This window comes from Tauraco erythrolophus, chromosome 3, assembly GCF_009769465.1.
Source record: "Tauraco erythrolophus isolate bTauEry1 chromosome 3, bTauEry1.pri, whole genome shotgun sequence".
Classification (NCBI taxonomy): Eukaryota; Metazoa; Chordata; class Aves; order Musophagiformes; family Musophagidae; genus Tauraco; species Tauraco erythrolophus.
This window is the reverse complement of record NC_141467.1, coordinates 41,998,156-42,007,707: the sequence shown is the minus strand read 5'-3', so window position 1 is coordinate 42,007,707 and position 9,552 is coordinate 41,998,156.

The window sequence follows — 9,552 nt, the reverse complement described above, 5'->3', positions numbered from 1 at the left end:
GAGACATTTATGCAGTTGACGTAAATCTCCTCTGTCTGCCTGAGTGATAATTCTTCTCCTCTTCTTTCTATGTTCCATGTGCCATGAAAATTGAATCCTCCATAACTGTTAGCAGGCTAGAACATTTAAAAAACAAACAAACAAACAAACAGTTGAAGGAGTTTTCTCAAAACAGCTACATCTTTGAAAAAGGAGAAAAATGGCAAATTTTCCTCATATGCTGATTTATTATTGGGAAATATTCAACCATCAGTCAAAATATTTTTTTATCTTCTTGTTTTCTGTGAATATATTTCAGGTTCAAGTTATATGAAGAAAATAAATTACACTTTGAATATGTATCCCAGCTGTCCCACATCAGATGCCTGGTAAAGCACCAGTGGAATGCCCCCTTCCCCTCACATGCATGCTTCAGGTTCTGAAGTAGTCTCCTACAACAATCTTAAAACATTAATTACTCTAAAGGTATCAACCATGCTAAGAATCAGTCAAGTCATTAGGACAACTTAATGTCATGGTGCCTTGGTGAACTGGCATGGGAGGAAAGATGATTTCTGAAGCAAATGGCTAGTCCCTGGCCTATGGCCACTCTAGGAAGAGCTTTGTTTTGGTACGAACAGTGACCCAAGTGTTAGAATCAGAGAAATGGAAATGGCAGGTGGTCAAAGGGCTTCATAAGGACAAATCTCCAGTGGCCTCACTGTTGGATCATACAGAAGTGCCATCTGAGACGAGAGAAGTGGAAAGCTAGAGTCTCACACACACCGTGAGAATGGCATCATTTCCCTAAGCACCACACCACTTCATATCTCTACTTAGGGTATGAAGAGACAAGGCAGAAGCAATGAAGTTGACTCCTATCTTTCCACTTCTAAACTTCAGAACTTGAATAGGATTGTTAAGAGCAAGGAGGGAAGACTCAGAGCTCCAAAACATTGTTACAATACAAAAAGAAAGGAAAAGCACTGAAACAGCTGTCCCAACGAATTATATTGAAGCTGAACTAGAAGAAATAGATAAAGATGAAGGATATAATTATGTTACTCATTTTTACAAGTAGCGATTTGAGGAAAATGTATTAAAAATACACAAATAATACGAAAGCTAGCAAACCAAAAGAGCTGATTTGTTAATAATATGGAACACAGTTGTGTCTCTAAATGTAGCTGTAAAATATTAAAGAATATTAAAAAAAGTGAATAGCAATAATCATACTCTAAAATATTCAAATGTTCCTGTGTATAGTTTAGATTATAAGATTCAAGAGATACAAAATCAGATACAGAAGAGAAAGATGTTAAGAAATATGCAATACGAAATACAAGTAAACTCCTCCTGATCTTACCTGAGTCTGAGCAGAGTGCAAAGCTTTTGACAAGGCCTCTGTAATCCTCTTCCTCTTCTTTCTGGTGGCACACATTCAGACAGAAACACAATGGAGGGAATTGCACCCTGCATCATAGTATAGTCCAAAATATCTAATTCCAGCATACAAGAGATAATGCTGGTGTTGCTTACTTTCCCGTTGAAACCAGTAAGTACAATAAAAATCCAGGCAATCTTTCCTCTGACTTGCAAGCTGTAACATGCATGAGATCAGCAGAGTTTCATAAAGACCCATACACAGATAAAAAGGCCTTCTGATTCAAGGGCAAATACGGAAATATATTGCCAGCAAGTTCCAACAGCTTAATATGCTGTGGTAGGGGAAGAAATACTTTTTCTGCTTGCTCTTTCTTTTCATTGCAAGCAGAGATTCTGGATCTGGCCACTACGATGTATTTATCAAGGAATACAGCAAACTTAGATAATGGTTTAAACTATTAACCTGGATCCATCTGTAAGCAAATCTGGAATATAAAATCAAAAAACAAAAAATGCTAGTAGATGTAAAGAACCTCAAGATGTCACCTATCCTACTCTATGTGCAAGATAGGAACAGCCTATGCCTAGTCCTGTGCTGTTCCTAATGAATCACTCTTGACATGAAGTTTCAGCTAATACCACTGTAGGAATTTAGCTGACCAAGGATCTTGAGTGGGTTGTTTGTTTTTTTAATGTGAAAAAAAAAGAAAAAAAAAATTGAAAATTTCACTTTTTGCATTGGCTGTAGAACTGATTAGTTTTTTCAAGTTTAAAATTTTGGCAAGAAAATTAAATGTTCACATCTACCTGTTTTTTTATTGGTTCTGAAGGAGATAGTAAGATAAACTGTTAACACCTTCATACTTACCTGCCTCAGAATACCAGGCAAATTGCTTTGTTACTCACTTTTTGCGATAAGCAGTAGTGATGCAGAAGATCAGCAGGAAAACTAACAGTAAGACAGCAGCAGAAATTCCTCCAGCTATGTAGATAATAAGCCATTTGGGATTCCAAGTTGCTAAAATACAATTGTAATAAATATGACCAGTATTTTGTATAAACCAGCATGAACTTTTTATGAAAAACTAAGTTGAAAATAATAATTATGTAGAGATATTATTCCATGACAGCTCATGCTCAATATTCAGACCTCACAACCATTTCCTTATTTCTACAGTGACTTTATTACACTGAATTAGCTCTTAAAAAAGTTGTAACTGGGGTGATCAAAGGTGAGTGAACACGGTGCAGAGGTATGAAAAAAACAGTGATGACTTGTATGATCCTTTCCTATCTCTTTCCTTCCCTTGGTGAGAAAACAGTCCAGCAGCATACTTAAGTGACCCAATATATGGATAATAAATGCACTCAGACTGCTTCTGTGAATGTTCTCGGCATTGTAAATGTTGTCCCATAAGAGATACCTAAGAATCATGTGATACTTGCATGGGCAACAGGACATTTTCAGAGTACCAGGAAGATCATCTCAGGGCTAAAAGGTTTTCTATTCGGTTCTATTTCTATTCTACAACTGCACAATTGTATCAATTATTTTCTGCTCTAATTCAAAAGGAAATCTGTTCACTTTTAACAAAAATATTTCCACAAAAATTTCTCCCATTGTGATCACTTACTTTGTTATAACCCAGTACTGTACATTCTTTGATGATGGATGTCAGGAAACCTACCGTGTTTGTTTTAACCTAAACAAAGATGATTTAGTTAAGAATTACAACCAAGGCAGGAAAAGTAACCTTTATAGTAGCTTTGCCTAAAATGGGTAGACTTCTTCACTATGGAGTCTCATCTTCAAATGAAGCTGAAGAGCAACATATAACAACTAAAGGGTAGAGACAGGCAAGATGATGGCTTCAAAGTGTGAGTCAAAATATTCTTATGGTGCTCAAGCTTGTGGAGAGGTAATGTAATATTATTCTCATATTTTAGGTGAAAAAAAAAGAGGGAGAAAAAGAAGTGAAATACTCAAAGTCACACAGGAAATCCACAGCACAAATCTTCGGTACATTTAGCATGCATCTTAAACACTTGTGAATTTTTCTCGTCACATGTCTGAACTTTGTTAATGGTAGTATTAAAAAAAAAAAAAAAAAAAGAAAAAAAAGTGTTAAACCACAGAACTTCAAGCCAACTTTTTGCAGCCCATCACAATGCCCTGCTTCCTGCTTCTCTGTTCCATCTCTGCACTAGCACTCTGCAGACTTGAGACTCATAGCACAAAAAGGAAGCAAACACAAATAGTATGCACTATCAGGACACATCTTAGCCAGATGATCTTACTAACTTCTTGGCCATGAACTGGTTTCTTGTGTTTCAGATACGGACTATTAATTCATTGGTGAACACGGACTAAACCACTTGTTTTTAAGTTAGTTGCTCTTTAATGTTCTTCTCGTTGTACAGAAGAAGATAATGTCTGAAGATGAAACCACAGCATCCCCCAAGAGTTTTCATTCTGAGTAGACAGGAAAGTTACATGCTCAGTTCATAGACAAAAGAAAGCAATCAGTACCACTAATCATACTGAGCCATCACCGGATGGCTTTTCTCTCCTGGATCAAAAAGGTTCACAGCTTCTTATCTGGCTATCCTGAATACCAGTTGAGACTTACTCAGGTACACCTCTTTAGTATTAATATGCTCATTAAAAATGATAACAAAAAATACCGATCACAGAAGAGTCTTATTCTTGAATTCCGAAGTTATTTTACTGCAAAATTGAAAGAACATTGTCTCAGATATTTGTGCTGCTGAAGGTATGTGACACAATAGAGGAGGCCTGATAAATAAAAAAACAAACTGATCTTTTGTATTATAATCGCATATAGAATCACTTTACTTCCAGCATGTTTTCAATTGCTGTGTACTTAAAATGACAGGATGGTGCATATAGCTATGTCCAACCTCAGGAAAAATTATAATGTCTCTTTTTTCCAAGTGTTTAGCTACCTGCCACAGAAAATCATTGTCTGTGCCAGTGAGTACTTACAGAAATATGGAGAAAATACCTGTAAGCATCAAAGGAATTTTAAGATATTAGCTACTCTGTTAAAAATCATATGTTTAATTATCATCAAGGATGAGTGAATTTGGATAGAGTTCCAGACTTCAGCATCCTCACCTTGCAATCTAAGCACTCCAGACCTCATTTTTCTTTTCCCAAATCTTCTCCTTCAATTTTATCAGGTCAAGATAATAATCTCTGAGTTAATGAGTTTGAGAGCTGAGATTATCAGCTGTCAGTTAAACTTGGATGAGAAAAATCATTAGATTTCCTTTAGAAGTAACAACTCAAAGCCCTTTTGCCTTTTCTCAATTGAAGTGAGCAAATCCTTCCCGAGGCATTTGTTTTCTTTAACTGTACAAAACCTTTTGTAATTACTGACTTTAGCATTCAAGATTTTGCAGAAACATGTCAGAAGCTTGTCGTGTGTCTCCTTAGCTCTTGTGTTCTCATCAAAGGTGATATGCTGATTGGAGGGTGTTAAGTGTATTTTCAGCATCAGCACACTTTCTGTTAAGTATTAGGCAACATGTCCCTCTCTTGCCCATCTTTGTAGCTTTGGCATTTTCTATGCAAGATTGCGGAATTTTTCTACGTGAAGGTTTTCGACCTTCAGTACACTGACTTTGGTTTTGAGGAGGAAGCACTGATGGGCCAGACAGTTATTTGTTCTAACAAGAGATTTGAACCGCACTGTAAAGATCTTCATGTAGCTTGTCACATGCCTTGCTGGACTGGCATGTACAGTATGCTGACTAGACATCACTGAAATAGTTTTGCCTGCAACTGAAAGGCAGAAATCCAGTACAATTGCATGAATTCATGCCCAGAGAAAGGTGGTGTGTTGAGTAGAGGCCCACAGGTATCTACTGGTATGTTGTATTCATACTGAATGAATTCATGAAGGAAGAAGGGAAGCTAATTTCACTCCTACCTTGATTCTTCTCACCCCCGACTGCAGCCTTATCTGCTGTCTCTTTTCTATGGCACAGAAGTACTGCTGTCTCCTTCCAGCTCAGAAGGACAGTGTGATAACCTCACTGACTGGACAAGAGTCCCCTGCTTCTCATTTAGGGCAATATGAAGATCATATTGGGTGCTACTGAAAGACATTTAAAGGATAGTTTAAAGGCACAGTCAACATGGATTCACAAAGGTAAATTCCTGTCTAGCCAATCTGATATCCTTCTACGATAAGATCACCTGCTTAGTGGATGAAGGGAACAAATGCTGGATTCTGTACCTAGGACAGAGTAACCTCAGGTACAAGTATAAATTGGGAGAGAAGTGGCTGGAGAGCAGCCCTGCAGAAAGGGACCTGAGGGTGCAGGTCGGCAGCAGGCTCAGTATGAGTCAACAGTGTGCCCTGGCAGCCCAGAGGGCAAACCACATCCTGGGGTGCATCAAACACAGCATAATCAGCTGGTCAAAAGAGGTGTTGGTGTTGCCTCACTTAAAGTACTGTGTGCAGTTCTGGGCCCCACAATTTAGAAGGATATTAACGCACTTGAATGCATCCAGAGGGCAACAAAGCTGGTGAAAGGGTTAGTACAAACCATAATGTAATTCTAACTCCTAAACATACATTTAAATATAATCACCAACAGTTTTTCAGATCTGGTGGGAACATGTAGCAACATAAAAGGTTTCAACTTTCCTTTGTCTAAGTGAGCTTGCTATCCAATTTTCTGCTAAAGAAAAAAAAAAACCCAACCCTTATTATTAAATCTTTCTAAAAACTGCTAGGTTTTCAAGATGTAATAAGCATTTCTTTTTCCTCTCTTCTAATTTTTCTGTTCTTTCATATGAAATCTCCCCTTCTTTCCCCATCATCTACCAAAATAATGCATGGATTTTAATTCTGCTTTCTTCGTTCAAAAACATGCTAAGAAAACGAAATCTAATCAAAGGGAAAGCATGTAAGTGAAAACCAGAAATGGGTTCAGATGTGGACTCTGGTGACATGACCAATTTCCATATTAAAAGAATTTTTAGAAGAAGAAATATGGTGAAGAACACATCAGAAATTAGTCCAGTCTCTTGAACACACTACATAATTGTGTAATATGCAGCCTCCTGTTTCTGTTAGCATTGTCCAACAAAAACTACACTACCTTACAGACACATGTTGCTTTATGTGTTCCGGGTTTTGAGGTCAAAAAAGATTTGCAGAAAACCCATTTCAGCTGGAAATTCCCATCAGTGAAACACAACAATAGCAAATTTATTGGGATAGAACAGACAAACTTAATGATATTGAATGGCTCTCAGGGTTTTACTTTCACTGATGTTCAAAAATGTTAAATTCAGCATGTCAACTTCTACTGACAGAACTGCAAGAATATCACAGGCTTTCCCAACACTTGAATAGCAATCCCCTCACCTCCCTTTTTGATTCATAGGAATTCCATGCTGTTTCTCTTTGCAAAAATACATTCACTTTTACAGAAGCAGCAAGATGCTTCTTTCTACTGTACCACCTCTTTGAATCAGTGGTTTTGGAACAATTATCAGTTCTGCAAATAATCCTATTCTCTTATTTCTACCTCCTTTCACTCAAGATTACTCCTCGTCTTGACATCTTCTCAACAACAGCTTCTCAAAAAAAAAAAAAGAAAAAAAAAGTTTCGTATCTTTCCTTTTATTCTCTCTCAACATAAACAGAGTTCTCCCTATTACTGTTTACAGTGCAGCTATTCTCCCAGATCCTAGACTCAGCATTTCAAAACATCTCTGCAACTGGGCAAGGCGAGATTTGCAGTACCCATGCAGAATCACAACAGACTGAAAACATTGGAAGAGTTTGGTAGAAAATACGAGCTAGAGTGTGGCTTAGCTGTAATGCTAAGCCAAAGAAAATGAAGTGATTGAACTGATAGAACATACACAAAAAATAGCATAGCAAGTTTCTGTCACCACTTATCCAAGCCACAGCTGTTGCATCAAGCAGAGTAAGTCACTTGTGAGTTTCTGAGAGACTTCACTGGCTCTACCACAGGATGCAGTGGGAGCTGACACCTGGCCTGATGCTCATTTCCCCTTAGTGATTCTCCATATCTCACTGAAAATATTAATTGCAAGTTATGAAACAGTTCCAAATGTTAAACAGAAATAATTGGAGATCCTTGACAATTTGCTTCTTTTGGAATTAATGAAAACTCAACAAAATACCCTTCATAATATGGAGTGCAGACTTAAAAGGGAGACAATGACATGTTTTCTAAATCATACTGTACTTCAGCTTCTTCAATGGTTTCAGATCTTTTCTTCTCCAATAAACAAGCGTAACTATGCTGGCATTGTTAAAACTAAAAACGATAATTTGAAATTTTGCTCTTTGTTCCAAGAGCAAAAGAAGCATGGAAACTAAACTTTTTTTTGAGAAGAAATAGTTTGTGCAGGCAGGACTGACAACTTTTAAAGTTACTGTATTCTTTTTCAACTCAGTATATGCTTTCATTGTAGTATGAGAAGCACTGCTCTTGGAGTAAATAAAAATATTTCAATTGTTCTACAATTTGGATATGCTTGATTATATGAATATAGTCAATATTTTGAAATTTGAATGTTTAAAATAGTCAGAGACCAGAAAATTTTTCTCTTGATACCCCTTTTCTTTTCATCACATTCTACTCAATTTCATCAACTTTTATGGTCAAGTATTCAGAGTAAAGCAGGTCAGCATTTTTTTTCCTGAGCACATTCTTCACTTCTCAATAACAGTACAACAGATAACGCATATTCTGAAGTTTCATACCCCATGCCACAGCAATTAATACTGCCTAAGAGAGGTCTGCTAACACTTATTTATTACTAGGGATGAAAGCAGTACCCTCAAAAGACACCAAAGAGCTGGACTGAATAGAATCATAGAATGCTTTGACTCGGAAGAGACCTTAATGATCATCTAGTTTCAACCCCCCTGCCATGGGCGGGGACACTTTCCACTACGTCAGGTTGCTCAAAGGCTCAGTCAGCCTGGCCTTGAGGCAGCTATGGGGCAGCCACAACTTCTCTGGACAACCTGTTCCAGTGCCTCACCATCCTCAGAGTGAAGTTCTTCCTTATCTATAATCTAAATCTATCCTCTTTCAGTTTAAAGCCATTGCCCCTTGTCCTAGCACTACACGCCCTTGTAAAAAGCCCCTCTCCAGTTTTCTTGGAGGCCTCCTTTAGGTACTGGAAGACTGCTAGAAGGTCTCCCCAGAACCTTCTCTTCTCTGGGCTGAACAATCCCAACTGTCTCAGCCTGTCTTCATAGGAGAGGTGCTCCAGCCCTCGGATTACCTTTGTGGCCCTTCTGTGGACCCACTGCAACAGCTTCATGTCCTTCTTGTGTTGGGGTCCCCAGAGCTGAATGCAGTACTCCAGGTGGGGTCTCACAAGAGCAGATCAGAGGCAGAGAGTCATCTCCCCTGACCTGCTGGCCACGCTTCTTTGGATGCAGCCCAGGAGATGGTTGGCTTTCTGGGCTGCCAGCACACATTGCCGGCTCATGTTGAGCTTCTAATCAACCAAAACATCTAAGTCGTTTTCCTCAGGGCTGCTCTCAATCCATTCTCTCCCCAGCTTGTATTTGTGCTTGGGATCACCTTGACCCATGTGCAGGACCTTGCATTGGGCCTTGTTGAACTTCATTAGGTTCTCACAGGCCCACCTCTCCAGCCTGTCAAGGTCCCTCTGGATCACACCGCTTCCCTCCAGCTTGTCAACCACACCACACAGTTTGTCAGCAAACTTGCTGAGGGTGCGCTCAATCCCACTGTCCATGTCACCGATAAAGATGTTAAACAGCAGCAGTCCCAATACTGACCCCTGAGGAACACTGCTCATCACTGGTCTCCATTTGGACATTGAGCCATTGACCACAACTCTTTGAGTATGACCATCCAGCCAATTCCTTATCCACTGAGTAGTCCATCTGTCAAACCCATATCTCTCCAATTTAGAGACAAGGATGTTGTGTGACATAGTGACAAATGCTTTGCACAAGTCCAGGTAGATGACATCAGTTGCTCTTCCCTTATCCACCAGTGCTGTAACCCCATCATAGAAGGCCACCAAATTTGTCAGGCAGAATTCGCTCTTAGTGAAACCATGTTGGCTGTCACCAATAACATCTTTTTTTTCTGTGTGCCTTAGCATAGTTACTCCATGATCTTGCT